The sequence below is a fragment of the Anopheles nili genome, chromosome 2, assembly GCF_943737925.1.
Source record: "Anopheles nili chromosome 2, idAnoNiliSN_F5_01, whole genome shotgun sequence".
NCBI lineage: Eukaryota > Metazoa > Arthropoda > Insecta > Diptera > Culicidae > Anopheles > Anopheles nili.
This window is the reverse complement of record NC_071291.1, coordinates 68433807-68449362: the sequence shown is the minus strand read 5'-3', so window position 1 is coordinate 68449362 and position 15556 is coordinate 68433807. Positions and strand designations below refer to the sequence as shown.

Below are 15556 nucleotides of genomic sequence, written 5' to 3'. Positions count from 1 at the left end.
AGCAAGGGAAACGGCCCCGAACACGGTGTGGGGGGGCTGCTTCATCAATTGGTTATGATTTAGGGGCTTGTAGAACGGAGGAAAACGGCCTTCCCCAAAAAAGAAAAAATGGCCCCATCCTACGGGCACTTTTCGATCAACCCCAGTGCCAACAACGGCCAGCAGAGCAGACGCAATCGATCGTTTTTAACCGGCGATCCTTCACGTCGTTCCCTGGCAGGACCCTCGTCGTTGCGAAGAGAGAGAGAGAGAGAGAGAGAGAGAGAGAGAGAGAGAAAGAACGAGAAAGGGCTCGAAAAGGGAGCGAAAAAGCACGAGACACGTCTGCGCGAGCGAACGCCAAACCCTCCATTATCGTTATTAATATTGGGTGCCTGACTGTTGAGATCATAATTACACGTTTCATGGTGTTTTGTTTATATTTCAAAAATATATCTTCCACCAGCAGCGCCACCAGCGCTGTTATTACTGGCTCGCCTTTCCGTGTCCGTGGTCCTTTGGTCCTTGGTGGGCGCGAGCGTTTTTTCTCGTTCTCGTTTTCGCTAGTTATCACCTTGCTGCACGTCCAATATTAGCCCCAGCGTTCCCGCAGGGTTGAAACAACGGCACCAACACCAGCGTTCGTCCCGGTGCTTTTTTTTAAAGTTGTTTCTGGTGTCGTTGTTGTTGATTTTCTTCCCATTCTGTGGCTGTTCGTCTCGAGGAAAGGCAACCTTGTTCCGTTATTGCTTGTCGTCGTTTTGGGGTTGATTCGATCTTGCAGGCTGATTTATTCGCCTTGCCAACATTCGATGGCTAAGGCGACCGATCGGTTGTTTAAAACGCGCGGTTTTCTAGAAAGGATGAGCAGCCGTGTTCACTTCCTAATGCGTGTTTTGATTGTAATAAAAATCTGTCCCGCTGAAGGCCAGTTCGATTGGCCAAACTAAACGATCGATACATCTTCCAATTGAGTTGTGGTAATAAAACCCTTCGGTGTTGTAAATTAGTACCAATATATGAATATTTAATATATCTTGTGGGATTGTTTGTGAAACAAAAAATACCCCCAAAATTTGGAAAAAAAATGATAAAAAGGTATAAAAAAACACCCGACGCGTGCTTTACGTGCTTCCGCACCGTGCTACACGAATGGTTGTCGAACGAAAAAGGTAATGGTCTGGAGCGAACGTTGGACGAACGTTAAGCCGGCTAATTATCGTCATTACTCAAACGGACAAAACGTGCAAATGGGACGGAATTTATAATCATTCAATTGTGATAATCTGCGGTTTGTGATTCGATTTACAAATAGTCCATTTTTCATCGGTTTACTTTTACTTTCGTCGAAGAAGCTTCAAACGGGTGGTTAACAAGCGTTGGGTAAGTACATTTTTAAGCTCATCCAAATAATTGCTCGTAACTCTTCAAACGGCTGCAGCCGTGGGAAATGCGTTACGGACGATATTTAGCATGAACGGCTTGCAGCAGGGACACTAAATGGCAAAACGAAACAGATTCATTGCGAGAAGTGTGCGTAAAGCGACCCGCACTGGTGGCAGGAAATCATAACTTTTTGCGTGTATTTCCTTCACCAACAGCGTTTAATCAGATTCTCCCCACAACCGGCAGATTGCATCGTGCAAGCGGTTCCATTTAAAGCCGCGCGTTCGATTCGCGAGATGTCATTCCGCGTGCTCGAATGCACTATTTGCGATTTATTTTTATGGCCCCAAGCGTCTCCACGGCAACCGAACCAGCAGGTTCCTCTGGCGGGCCAAAACCGTGGGCAATTAATTTATATTTATAGCCAAGGATTAGAAGGCACGCTACGGCTTGGCCCCCACCAGAACCGATGACAGAACCGATACAGCGACGGTAGCTCGTCAGCATCGCCGCCATCGCTATCCTTTGATGGCGAGACGGATCGACGTGGCGCGATTTGCGCCCTTTTTCCGTTTCATATTTTATTGCCCCCGTGTGTCGCCATGTCGCATGATTAATACACAGCCGCACGAGCAGGTGACACTTGGGCCAGAGGGTGGCTTTTTTTTCCAGTCCGGTGGTCACATTACTCGATCGGCGACGTTTAATTAGCGCCCGGAGTTGTATTTGCATTTGCACGAGGGTACTAGATGGGGTCTGCGAGTGGCGAGATGAAATGCGAAAATGTCGCTTTAGTTTTTATCACTCCGAGGCGGTCGATGGATTAGCGCGAGTTTTTATTGCGTAAACGGATCGGAAATGACGGGAAGCCAGTTCAGCTAATCCACTTTGAGTTAATCCATTAATTATGGTGTAATGTTTCATTAAAACTAATGGATGAGACATTAAGGTGCAGAATGATGCCTTGAGGTGTAGAAATGCTTACAATTATCACCATCCATGTGAGGCGATTTTTTGAACTCCTTTACCATCTTGTGGCTTGTTGAATTCCACGCAGCATCATTCAATGATTGCATAATCCAAAAGACCCTCTTTTCCTAGGAAAATATGAGCCTCTCGTTCCGGGAAAACGCAACATGCATCTCTTTAATCTCGGTCCAACAATTTCCCATCGATTTCCCGACGATGACTTCATCTCATCTTGCAATTCCCACCGGGCACTATTAAAAGATTAAACGCAGCCCCGGGCCGGGGTTTTCGGCCAGCGTTTATCAGTTCGGTAATTATCGATATCGACGGGGGTGACTTTCGCTGGCTGTTTTTTCCTCTTTCCCACCATTCAACCAATAATGCTTATTGCTCCCAGGAGAGGACTAGAGATACGAAAGAGTCCGATTTTCAAAGGCAAACGACGCAAACAAACAGAGCAAAAAAAAATTGATGGATGAAACACGCTCGCTTCCACGCGAGCGGGTCTCCCTAAAAGATGTCGATGTACAAGTTCATTTACAAGACACGGTGCTTGTGTGATTTCATTCGCCCACCGTTTTTCCCAAGGAAAAGTCAGAACCGTCCTTTCAGAAATAGAAGAGCTATCCATGCAGCTTCGGAAGCGTCGAGCGGCCATTCAGCGATGATGGAGGGAAAACTGAAGTTAAGTAAAAATTCTCTCCACCCGGTTCGTGGCCATAAATGGACGCCCTTTCGCGTCCATGCAAAGCCACGCCGCAAGACCAACGGATCAGGTGCAAATCTGGTGCCCGTGGCTTGAGCTCATTTTGGATTCAATCGCTGCCTTTGGGCATCGGTCCATCGTCGTCGTCGTCGTCATCGTCGTCCGAGCGATCATAACGCGCTGATGATGGTAATGCTCGATACCACGATGGTGATGATGATGTTGACCATCATGACGCCAGCGTGGAGCCTTACTGAGCCGGCTCGTGGAGGCTCGTGGCGGGTGCGCTGGCATTTTATGTCACCGGGCACTGTTGACACGCTTGCCAATTACATACCCGGAGCTGGTCGTCTTTCCCTCGTGCCTTTTCCAGCCTGCGAGTGGTTATTTATGTTACATTTTTTTTGCCTTTGCCTCTCCTTTGCGCCTCCTCGCACACGCTTTTTTTTGTCTTCTTTCTTGTTTGCTTGACTCGCTTAATGTGTGTGTCCCCGCGAGCTCGGAACGGCGAGAAATCACAACGTTTTCGCTCGGCGTATGTAATTTTACAATTTATCAACACTTTATTAAAGCCACCGGGCGTAATTTTTTTTTTTCGCCTTCCGAGTGGCCTTTCCGGTGGTGTGGGTATGTGGCATAAATAAATTATCGAACCCCTTTTCGCCGCAGCAGCAGGGCGAGAAGGACACAGACACTCGTTGGCGTGAATTCGATGCTCGTGCCATTGTGCATCGTGGCAACCTAGGCCTAGGTCGAAGGCTCTCGATTTTCCTTCGTCCAGAGTGACAGGAAGCGACCCTTCGATGGACTGGAGTGCCATAATTCCATCACCGGTGCGTGGTCGTGTGAGTTTCGTTGTCGCTTGACGGTGTGAAGGGTGCAATTGAAGGAGGATGCACCCGGGCGCGTTGGCCTTCGATTGAGTGCATCGATGCAGCCCTAGCAAGGTGTTGGTTGTAAGTGAACATATAGCCCATCCTGGGTGCCTGGTTTTCTCTCGTTTCCATCCTGGGAGTATCGGATGGTGCTGTGAAAAAAGTGTGCTGTAAAAAGAAAGAAATCATTACGAATTACACCGGTTGATCAAACCTGCTCCGAGGAGCATCAAGCGGAGTAGATTAAGCATGCAATCGAGCTAACACCACTCACAGCAATGATTTGTGGTCGTTTGTGCCGCTGCTCGTACGATAATTGATAAATTACACGGCTTGGCTGATTAAAAAACGAGAATCATAAAGCCCATTACTCGGATGGCGTGAGGCGTCATCAGTGTTTGCATAAATCAACGCAGTGGCTCGTGATCATGCGCGTGAAATGCACCAAAAACCGTACCATGAAAGCAGTGCGATCTGCAGAAGGAAACACCCTTTTCAGTCGAGCCCGATTGCACGATTTGATCGTGGTTTTAATTATGTCGTTTATCGCGTTTCCATCGATCGGTCGATGCGAACGTACGGGCAAACAGGAATAATTATAACATCTCCATTTTGAAACAACATAATTTATCATGCCTACGGCAGTTTCATTAGCGACAGCTTTTTTTTGTCGCTCAAAACAAAAAAGAAGCTTTATAAATGAAAAGACTGGATTTGTTTGACATGCCACGAAAGCCATCCCTGTAGTACCATCCTTCACCTGGTGCAGCAAGTGTGCAGTTTGGTCTGACACTGGCTCGATTTTGCGTGCCTGCATCAAGTCCCGAATGCAGCAGGACATGCAGACGCACGCTCAACACGCGGGCAGGATACGCGTTTTGCATTTTAGATAACATTGCAGACGCTCGGCGAATCGCGGGCCCGGTGCTGGGGGACAATTAAATTTGGATAAATATTAATGAGCCGAACGTGAAAGATTATGTTTTAATTGAGAACGGTGCCCTGCGATGGTCGCGACGACGGTCAAAACTAATTAACCTCCTCTGCCCTGGGTCCACGCGACGGGGAAGAATCGAAAGGAAAATTAAATTCGTAAAAAAACACACACACACTCACTCATGCTCCATCGCGAGGATGCATTCTTCGGAGGATCGTGGTCGACAAGCACGCAGCTTCGTCCTTTGACTTTAATTATAATTGATCAAATTTCTTCGCACCGATCGTCGCTCACGACAGCATAATGAGGCTCGGAATAGGAACACCAACAGGCCGGAACAAGAAATTACCTCTTCGTAGGGACGATCGGTCGTTAAAGTACATCATCACCAAGGGGAACCGGCCAACTGGCACTGGTACTGGATAAAAACGGTATCCTGAGGCATTAAATACGCCATCTGCTTCTGAGCGAAATGTTCGCATAAAGGATCACGATGCATTCTATCGTTAGCGATCAATCCTTTGATTTGGTGGGATTTTCCACGCGCTCGAAATTAACCCCATTTGCGACCCACGTGCAATCCCAACAACCCCTTATGTAGTACACGTGCTCCAGAGTACCCCGCTGGCTGTCTTCGTCATCATAAACGATCGAATTAAATGATCCCCCTCGCGCTTAAGCCTACTGCCGGGGGATGATCGAGAACTTTTTAACAAATTGTGATAAATTACAGCCAAATAAATTATTAATGCCAGCGGACCAGCAACGCGCGAATGTCGAGGGTCCGGCCCTTCTGTAAACCGATCGAGCTGAGCGTATGTGTGTGTGTGTTTTTTCGGGCTTTCCCTCCAGGGTTTTTGCTTTCTTTTATTCGATAATGATGAGCCCCCGATGATGAGGGAATGATAAATCGGCAATCGGTTTTCTACGCCACGGTGTAGTACGCAAGCATACGCCGCGCGGTTCCTTAGGAGCTCCCTGTAAACTGGTTTGGCCGTTGAAACGGAAAGCGGAAACCCGAGGATCGTGGCCTCGAAAAGGAAACCTTAAGGGACAAAAACAAGGCAACCGCCCAAAAGGGAACGGCCACGGTAAATGGGTCTCGTTGAAAGAAAGAACCGAAACAAACCCCGAGCAAAGCAAGGAAAGGTTAGAACGGAAGACAAAAAGCAGGCCCTCTAAAAACTATCAACGATAATTTATAATACTCAAATTATGTTATTTGTTTAAGAAATTATTCAAAAAGTTGCCGAATCGGATCGACAGTAATCCAAGGGTCCGGTTTAAGCGCGCCGGCGCTGGCGAGGATCGAGGGCACCTTTTGCGGCCCTGCAGGACGATGTGCAGCATAACTTCTTTTATGTATTTCGCTCCGACGGTTTTTGAGGCGACTGTTCTCGGGAGCATTCTTTGCACCTGTCATCGTCGCAGTCAGCTTGCTATCTGCTGTTATTGTTTCGTCCTTTTGTCGTCTCTTTTTGCCCCTTAGAGAGAGAGAGTCGGTCTTTCTTTCGCTTCCTTGGACGGTTATCCCTTGGCCGTTCCTTGGTTCCTGCCGGGCCCTCTTTCAACGTCCTTCGCCTGCGTGTGTTCTGGCAGCTTGTTATCTTGAGTTTTATTTCCTCACCCAATATCCTGGCTCGATCCGGGTGCCCTGTTTCCCTGCTGCCGACCCAGTCCGTTTACCGTTTTGCTACTTATGTTTATTACATTCGGGTGGCGCTCGAACACCGCGGTGGCCTTGGAACAAATTGAACCAGCTGATAGGACGCTGCATCGGGCGGCGCGTTTCATTATGTTGCACTTTGAGAACGCGCGCTCGCGCGAGCCCTAGAACTCAGGACAGTTGGTGGATTGATTGAACCATTAGCATTTTGATCGTCGTTTGATTAGCTGGCGAGTGTTGTGACATGCGCGGTTAATGGCAACATGATTTATGTGCATCTTTCCAATTAAATTTGCACCCATCGACATTAAAGCCCCCCCCCACTGGTGGGAGCTTGGCCAGAATTTCGCAGCAAATAGTGCAGCCCGTTGGAGTTTGGTTCTGAAAGTAAATTAATTCGAGCAGCAACTGCTCGTGATCGTGACAACCCAATCTAGCTAGACGCACCAGGCCAGCGAGCATAAGACCGTCGGGAAAGGCGAACGGGCGCGAGCATAAATCATGTGTGTCGTTTTTAATTTATATTGAGATTGCAATATAATTACCAGCCTCGCGTGCAGCTTTCCGGCATCCTTGGGGCTCGTGTTTTGGTGGTTGTGATGTGTAATTGGTGGAGATTTTTTCCCATTAAACGGAACCGAGATCGAGAAGATTTATTAGCTTCCAACGAGCCGCGGAAGCTACAGCATTAGCAAAGTAGCCATTCATTTATCGTGCACCAGAGAACAGTGTGCATGGTGTGAGTTACAAACAAATACCCGATTCATTTGAGCCTTTTTGGGGGAGAGAATTTTTGTCGATTTCAACGTCGGAATCCCGACGTTTCCGAACTGCCTCGGGAGAGACTCGACCTCGATGATTCAGACTACTGACGCCAAATAATTAGTGGAAAACTGGCGAGGCGAAAACAAGCCTGCCTCATAAATCGTTCGCTCGCCTCCCTTTTTGCATGCCAGCGCAAATTATTATCCTTTCCGTGGTTCTTCCCGAACGGCCAGGCATGACACTTCCCGCGTGCAAGACGGATGCGTGAAAAGAAAGAGCGAGAACGAGAGAAAGCGAAAGAGACTGCGACCAAAGTCGAGCACCTTAATTTCGATGGAGCCTTTTGCATTCCGTAGGTCCCATTAAACCTCATAGCAAGGCGCCACGTCTGATGTGGATCGTTGGCGTGGGGCGAAAAAGGGACAGCGCATCACGGCCACAGGGCGATCCGGCCAATCAGTAAATCAATCAATTCCCTGTGCGAGCGTCCTCGTTGCGGAAGTCCGCCCGATCGATCGATCGCGGGAGTTGGGGGAGAGAAAAAAAATGCGAGACAACGAACGAAAAAAAACCATAGGGGACTCGTCGTAAATTATGAATTAATTTCCAAGCCCTCGGAACGTCCCTCGAGGAGGGACCAGGCGTTTTTTGGCCCCACCAGCAGCTGGGGGCACACGTTGGCGTGAGTAGGTACACTGTGGCAGGAGAAGGTCCTGTTCGCGCGAACGGCTTGTCTCCGCGTGGTGGTGGTTAATTTATTTAAATGAGCACCGTCACGAGCATCGATCGGGCGTGGAATGGCGTTCGCTGGCGTCCGTTTGGTGACCTACTGATGGATGGTAATTGCGGTGCTCAGTTCGGCATCAAATTATTCAATCAATGCTGTCCAGCGTCACCGATTTTTTTGGTGTGCAAGATCACACAATCGCACATGTGATCGCCTTCCGAGCTCGATAGGTCCATTTCTCAGACAATTCTCGGACTCCTCGGGGGGCTGTACGATCGTAAAAGATAGCTTGCTGGTTTTGTTTCACCTTCTGTGGGCAATTAACCACCCCTTGAGAGGGAAAACAAACATACGACAAAATTAACACCACTTAACGGACGGATTCCTCGCGGTCGCCTATTTGCATCTCAATTAATGGGCTCCCAACGTCCAGCGCCGATGGATGGATAGTAATAAAAGGTATCCTTTTTGTTCCTGTTCGGTTTGCGAATCCGTCATTGTCCACCCTTTTGTCTTATGACGGTGGCGCAAGGGTTTCTATGTGCAGCCTGCAAAGGTGTGCCGGAGGGAGTAAATTTCAAATGAAGCAAAAAAAAATCGCCACAAAAGCAAAGACGATACTGTTGCGGTGTTGAGCGTAAGCTTCCCGAAAACAAAAAAATCGCAAACAAGCCAACGGCTGACCGAAAGGAATTAAAAGAACGTGGAGGTAACTGCGAGTAAAAAAACGCTACCAGACGCTGGCACATGAATATTCATAACCTATAATAACTATATCAGCATTACTGCCAATAACAATAACCCAAACAAGCCCCGGGATCTCTTCCCGAATCGCCTCGATCGCGGTTTGGGGAAGGGCTTTTTTTTTGTTTTGGTTTTGGCGTGCTCAGGGCGCCCCAAAAGGGACGAGCGAAAAGCGGGAGCCCTCCCAAGGACACCGAGGCGAGGGCAGTGGTCGAGTCGTGCGGAAAAGCGTATCGAGCAAAGCAAATAAGCAAACGATGGTCATCGATGGTGGTTCATCATCACTCGCGCAGGTCCTGGGATCGGCGGGCGTGGAACTGGAACCGATCCCTGCTATTGCTGGTTCGCTTGCAACCCCTCGAGGGCGCCTGGCACGGCCCTACGAGCCGGCGTCCTGGTGAAGGTGCAAGGGTGAAGCAGCACGAATTATGATTCGGTGGTTTGGCGGATTCGCGACGCCAGCGCGAAGAAAGGCTCGAATCGAGGCAGTTAATCATGGTGCAGGAGATGAATGGAAGAAGCGCGCGTGGAGCCACAGCCTCAAACCCCAAACCGGAAGATTCGCCCGGGCTCAAGGGCCAACAGGGGCGTAGTGGCGCGTTAATCACATGCCCAACCCGTCGGAGCGAGCGAGCGATCGCTATCGTGGCCCTTTTTTCACGAGACCTCACCCGAGTCAGCCGTCTGCCTGGGCTTTCGGACACTTTAGCCCTCGCGAGAGCCTCCACACACACACACACACACACGCACAGTGGGGCAGTGCCTCGGGGCAGATGGTGATAATGACTGGCTGGAACACACAAAAAAAAAGACCTCGGTCCCAAGCCCACATCCGGATCGATTAGGACGACTGTGCGAGCGAACCTCGCGAACGGACGAACGACCGAAGATCGCCTCAAATTGATTTCGACCCCCGGCTGGTGGAGGGTCTTTTGTTTTATTTTTTTTTGCTTTGGTTTTTGGGGGGCTTGTTTCAGTTCAGTTTCTCTTCTTCGATCCGAGCCCTTGGCCGCGGGTTCTGAGCTTGTTTGCTTTCTTAACGAGCCATCCAGGGGCTTGAAGGCGATGATTTTTCACATCATCACCACTGGCGCCCTTCTTTTTGTTTTCTCGGGCTCTTGGGCAGTACCGTTAAGACCTGCTCGAGTTGGAGGACGCCCTTGTGAATGTGAGACCACACCACAAATTTTCGTGCGGGTGCGAGACGTTAAATGTCTTAATACACGCCGCGACGGTCGAGGACGTGTGTTTTGGGAGGGATGAAGCACAAATTAGTACGACGAGCCTCCGCGAGATGGCGTTCTCACGGGTGGTTTCGTGCGGGGGTCGATTCATTCACTCCGAGGATCACCCCAACCAGAGATCGATGGCCCAGCAACCACCAACTTAACCTTTTCTCGATGAATCCGAAACGTGCGGTCCGTGCTGGGTCTCGATCAGGTCCAGGAAGAAGTCGAGTTCGTGACGGCAGGTCCAACGACAACACTGGACCGCTTGAAGCGTGGCCATCGGGCTGGCGCCTTTACTGATCGCGATTGAGTGATTTCTCATCCCTCACCACCCTCGACGATGATGTCTCAGGGTTCTCTTTCTCTCTCTCTCACTCACCCATGTTCCGGTGGTGGAATAATTCAAATTGTTTTATTTAAATACATCATTATCATCGCGACCTGGCCGCCTGACGTCGACGACGACGACCATCATCACCCTTCGGTCGACCCGGAATGGATCTCCAGCTCCAGCTGCTCGATATAGACGTTCCCGGGGCCGTTTTAGCACTGGCGCCTACCGGGATCACGTACACCTCCTGCGCGAGGATGCGCCCTGGCGCTAACACGGACCCCGCGGATGGGGCAACTTAAAAACGTTAAAGAAATAAGCATTACCTCCACCGTGGCTCCTCGATGACGGGCCCCATTATCGTGTGGCGTCCCTGTTCCTGGTGGCCACGGTTCCAGCCATTCTCGTGGCTCCACACCCTAAGGGGGCTAATTTGGAGGCGAGTGCATGGTGCAGGGCTCGCAAGGGAAAAAAGGGGCGCCCCATTTTCGAGACGGGGCACAAAAATCATGATCATATTGGCCAGCCAGTTATAATTTCCCCGTGGTCGTAAACGAACCACCGGCGTCGTCGACGTCGTCCTCGTCGACAGCTTCGTTCGTCCAGCGCAAAGCCCACGGGTAGCGTTGGGCTCCGGTTTGAGGTTAAGCAAACATTACAAATTATGAAGCATTCATGTCACGACTTTCTTCTTGGTGCACCTTTTTCTTACTCCCTTTTGGAGCTCACACAGGGAGCGTGGAAAGCGCCCGGGACCCCCGGCATTGGCGTTTTTGTGCTTGTGTATGAGTATGAGTGTATGTGCCCATTCCCGTGGCTTGTGCTCGAGCCTTTTTCCAAGAATTGTTGGGTGATCCTGCCATCCTGACACGATCATGTCAAGCGGAGCAATTACTGTTTGGGTCAAGCGAAAAAAAAATGAGCGAGAGAGAGAGAGAGAGTCAGTGAATAAAAACAGCCGTCCACGGAATGGTACCTAATCTTATCCCGCCACCGTGACACATCACAGGACAAACGCTTCCCAAAATAGTCACGGCACAGATCTCTTGCACTTTTTTTCGTTGTTATTCCTCTCCAACACGTATTTCGCCATCGCAAAACTTGTTTTCTTCCACCGGAACGCAACAAGCGAGCCCCGCGGGTCTAATCTTATCACGCGCGGACAAGAAATTGCATCGCTACCGAAAGCCCCCGTTATCGCCCGAGCGGAAGCTGCCTCAAATGGACCGTAAAACCCGCGGGTCAGTTGACAAAACGCATCCACCAGTCCGGTTATGGTTATGAGCGCGTGAGTGTGCGTTATCAGTGCGTCACCCAGGCTCGAACTCACTTGTCACCAGGGACGTCGAACAAGGGAAAACTGTCGTTGAACCCTCGGGTGGCGTGACCTCGCCAGATTGCGGCTTGCTACACGAGTGCCATAGGCAGATTAACTGCCGCGTGCTAAATAGACAGCTTGTCTCGCAAAGATGCACACGCACACACACACGTGCTTCTCGTGCACACCCGCATCGGCCGTTTGGGCCGATGATTGCACGATCGCACGATGCGATCGAGCTGGGTGCGGTTCTTTTTTTTTCGCGCAGTGTGCATTTTTTGTTGTTGCTCGATCCCCAAGCGCGCTGTTAACGCTCTAATTAAACCCCTCTGTCAGTGATGCATCTCGATCGCGACCGCCTGTCAACGAGCGGCTCGTTTTGTGTGGCTCTGTCACAGCTGAGCTGTCAGCCGTTGGGGCTGAGCCCGCGAGGTGATCGCTGACATCTCGCTTGCTGCGTCATGCTGTGTCTCCTTGCACTCCCACAATGTTCCACCCAACGACACGAAATGCAGCGTTTATCAGCGCTGGACACACGCGTGCACTTGTGTCGCAGTTCGGATTTCCCCTATCATCATCTCATTAACACTGATTTACGTCCGCCTGTCGCGGTCGCTGGTTGATGCATCCGTTGGAGGGCGCTGATGTGCGCTGTGCCCTCTGGCAGATTATCGTATCGTGCTTCCGTTGGGCTCGTTTCGTGTTTTTGTTTGTTCTGTTCTTGCGCCATGCTCTCACATTAATTTTAATTTGATCTGTTAGTTTCCCATTTTTTTTGTGCTCTGCCTCGTTGTCATCGTCACCATCGCCGTGACGAGCGTCCGGTGATCGGTGTTTTTGGGGTTGCGAGTTTTCCTGGAATTTTCTTAACATTGCTGACAGGGTGGCAAACCCCTTCCAGCTCGTGGTATCAGTTTTCCAGGAAAAATTTAATTACTCGTCTCGAATCACCGGATCCGTGTTTTAGTGGCATTTTTATGTCGCCCCGGTTAGCTCTGCTAATGATCGTGTGCGAGCTAAACCAGCTGATGATGGATTTGGGGTGGTGTTTGCGAGCAACACCACCAAGCGATCGGTTTATCACGCGAGATAGTGATTAAGCCATATCGCGCCACAATCACCCACCCCAAAAAAAAACCACCAGCTCTCGTCCGGGACATGACCAGACCTACTTCCGGTCGCTTCACAGGTCCCCCGGAACACGTTTGTCCGGTGGTCCATCCGGTAGTCGGTGTTGATTGGCGTTAATCTGGTGATGATGGGGCGAAAGATTTGCTTTTAATTTTCGTCCACGTTTTCCTTCCATCTTGCTATTTTTTTTCCACCCCACAATTTACGCGACGCCATTCACACTTCAAACGAGCTCGATGAAGACCTGGCGAAGGAGTAAACCGTAACAAACGGCAACCAGATTGGTTGTGTAAAGTTTACGACTCACAGCGCACTATCTTCGCGGGTTGCGGTGGAACGATTAATAATCTGGCAAAAACTGAACCCTGAACCGAGTTCTGAGCACACGCAAAAAAGTCTGTTTCCTGGGCTGAGAAAAAAAGCCCTTGTAAGGTGGCTTTTGTCTTCGCGAGAGGTCATCACAGCGGGTGCTAATAACATTCTTCGGGGTTGCATCGGATGTGCGAATACTCGTACGAAACCACGGTGCAACGACGCGTGCAATGTAATTGGAATGTTAATACGCCCCTTTGCCAGTGGCGCGTGAGGAACCACATTAGGCGTGTTGCAGAAAATTAAGAACATTTCGAGCCCAGTTACACTCGCTCGCTCACCGGTCGGTTTGGGGTGGCGATTGTTCCACCTTCTGTTTCGTTTATTTTATTACGTTCTGTGTAGTTCTTTTTTTTGCATCACCACAATCACCATCCAATGGGTGCTAATGCGCCTAATGGCCGCCATTTGTAGGCCTCCCCCGAACCGAGGTGGAAATGCTAATTGAAAGCCGGCGTGGAAATATTAATAAAATCGGCAAATAATTGTGTCTAATTGTGGGCGATGGGTGGTTTCGTTCGTTCGCTGCTCCATGAGACTGGTTGGGCCTGCTTGGAATTCAGGTTCGAGTTCGGCCATTTCCCGCTGACCGAGTGCCAGATTTATGCAGCTCGAAAGATCCTTGCGGGTCATCTTCCGGAGTGTGCGTAAATTAAACCTCCCCCAAACCGTGGTCCGGTTCGTTTGCTTCCCCACCGGAACACCTGGTTACACGCACCCACCCGGAGCGGGTAACAGAGTTTTCATAAATAAAAATATGTGTTTCTCCACCCATCCGGTTTCCGGCAAACCCGCCCACCCGCTGCCGGTCTCAATGGCGACGTGTTGGCGTGAAAAATGGTGAACATATGCGAACCGGGGACTCCAGGGTTCGTAAGGTGGCTGATTTATCGTCCCGGAAAGCTCGCCCGACTTATCGCCACCCGGTGGCGGTGAAGATAAGGCGTCTGCCTCGGGAAGAGAGCTCGTACTCAAGAGTCGGTAACGGGTCGCTAACAGTTCGCTTTAATGCGCTCATCGTCCCGGTACACCGGTACACCGGTTTTTGTTTTTTGTTTTTGGTGAATCCCACGAACAACTCGCGAGGGCAGAGGGGCAGAAAATTTAATTAAGACGAAACAGAAAAACACACACTCACACACACACGCGAAACCACAAAAAAAAAATCAAAATGGATGGATGAGAAAATCCATCCATCCAGCCCAGGGTTTTGACCACGATGGGAGCTCAAAAGGGGGGCCGTGGGTTTTGAAACTAGATTCAATTTTCAAAACAAAAAAATAAACCCAAGCGCACCCACCGATGTCGGCCGTTTTGGGCTGAAAAACCGGAAGAAAAGCATCCGTCCGGTGGCTTCGGGTCGGTGGTCGGTTGACCGAGTGCCTGCCACCTTCCCGTGTTGCTCATTAAACAAACAACAAAACCACTGATACTCCCCGTCCCCACTCCCACTCACAGAACCGGTGGAAGGGCGGGAAAAGCTGAAATAATTTACGACCGTAATAATGTACACATTCGTATGCCGCGCCTGGAGCTCGCTCGAAAAAGAGAAGAAAAAAAAAACACAATCCCTAACGTCTTCGTCTTCCGAATTTCAATGACGCCCGCGCGCCGGTGGATAATTATCATGAAAAGTCTGGCGTTTTCCACACCTATAAAATCACTCAGCGGGAAAGCGGCACTGACCGGAAGATCTCCCCGTTGCGATAGCCTCACGAGAGGGTGTGGAGGGGGGAGTGAACTTTCCTGCGGCGGTGGGTTGGGCTTTTTCCTGACGAACGGACGCTTCGGGTGGTCTTCGGCGAAAGAACGCACCCGAGCCGGGCGGCCATTTTTAGACACTTAAACAAACCTAATAATTCCCGGTTCGCCGACGCCCGAGCTACGGCTGGCCACGGGGCTAATTAAAATATTCACATCGATCCCGCCAAAGGTCTCCCTTCGGTCTGTTCTTGGGTCGAGTCTTATCGGACGTCCGTTTCCTTCCGAGTGGGGTGAGTGTTTTTCTTGTTTTCCCTGTTGTTTTCTTTCGAGAAACGCAAACGCCGCCACCCGGCTTTGGGAGATTCGCTTGCTCTGAAAGCAAACCCCCGGGAAAAAAGGGCGTTCGTGAGTGATGCAAGATGGGAAAGATAACACGACACGGAGGTGTTGCCAACGGTGTGCGTGCGTGTGAGCGATCCATCGGGGTGGAACCGAACCGTCAGGACGTCAGATTGACAGGCTGGCTGGCTGGCTTGGGCTGACCCCCTCGAAAAGGGCTTAGTTTAAACTTAAAACCCGGCTGGGTGGTTTTACGAGCGCCGGAAAATGGACGCACTCGCGGAATAAATTCAATAGACACCTCGGGCGGGTTGTTCCGGGTGCGTGGTTTAATGGCAGCGCGAAAGATGAGAACCCCTGAAACGTCCACCATTTTTC

The 15556-nt window shown here is 50.2% G+C and overlaps 1 protein-coding gene across 1 annotated transcript in view; it reads left to right on the top strand.

Moving 5' to 3' along the window:
• Nucleotides 1-15556, top strand: part of LOC128720347 (optomotor-blind protein) — a 95688-nt gene that overhangs the window by 12248 nt on the left and 67884 nt on the right. The window lies entirely within an intron of this gene.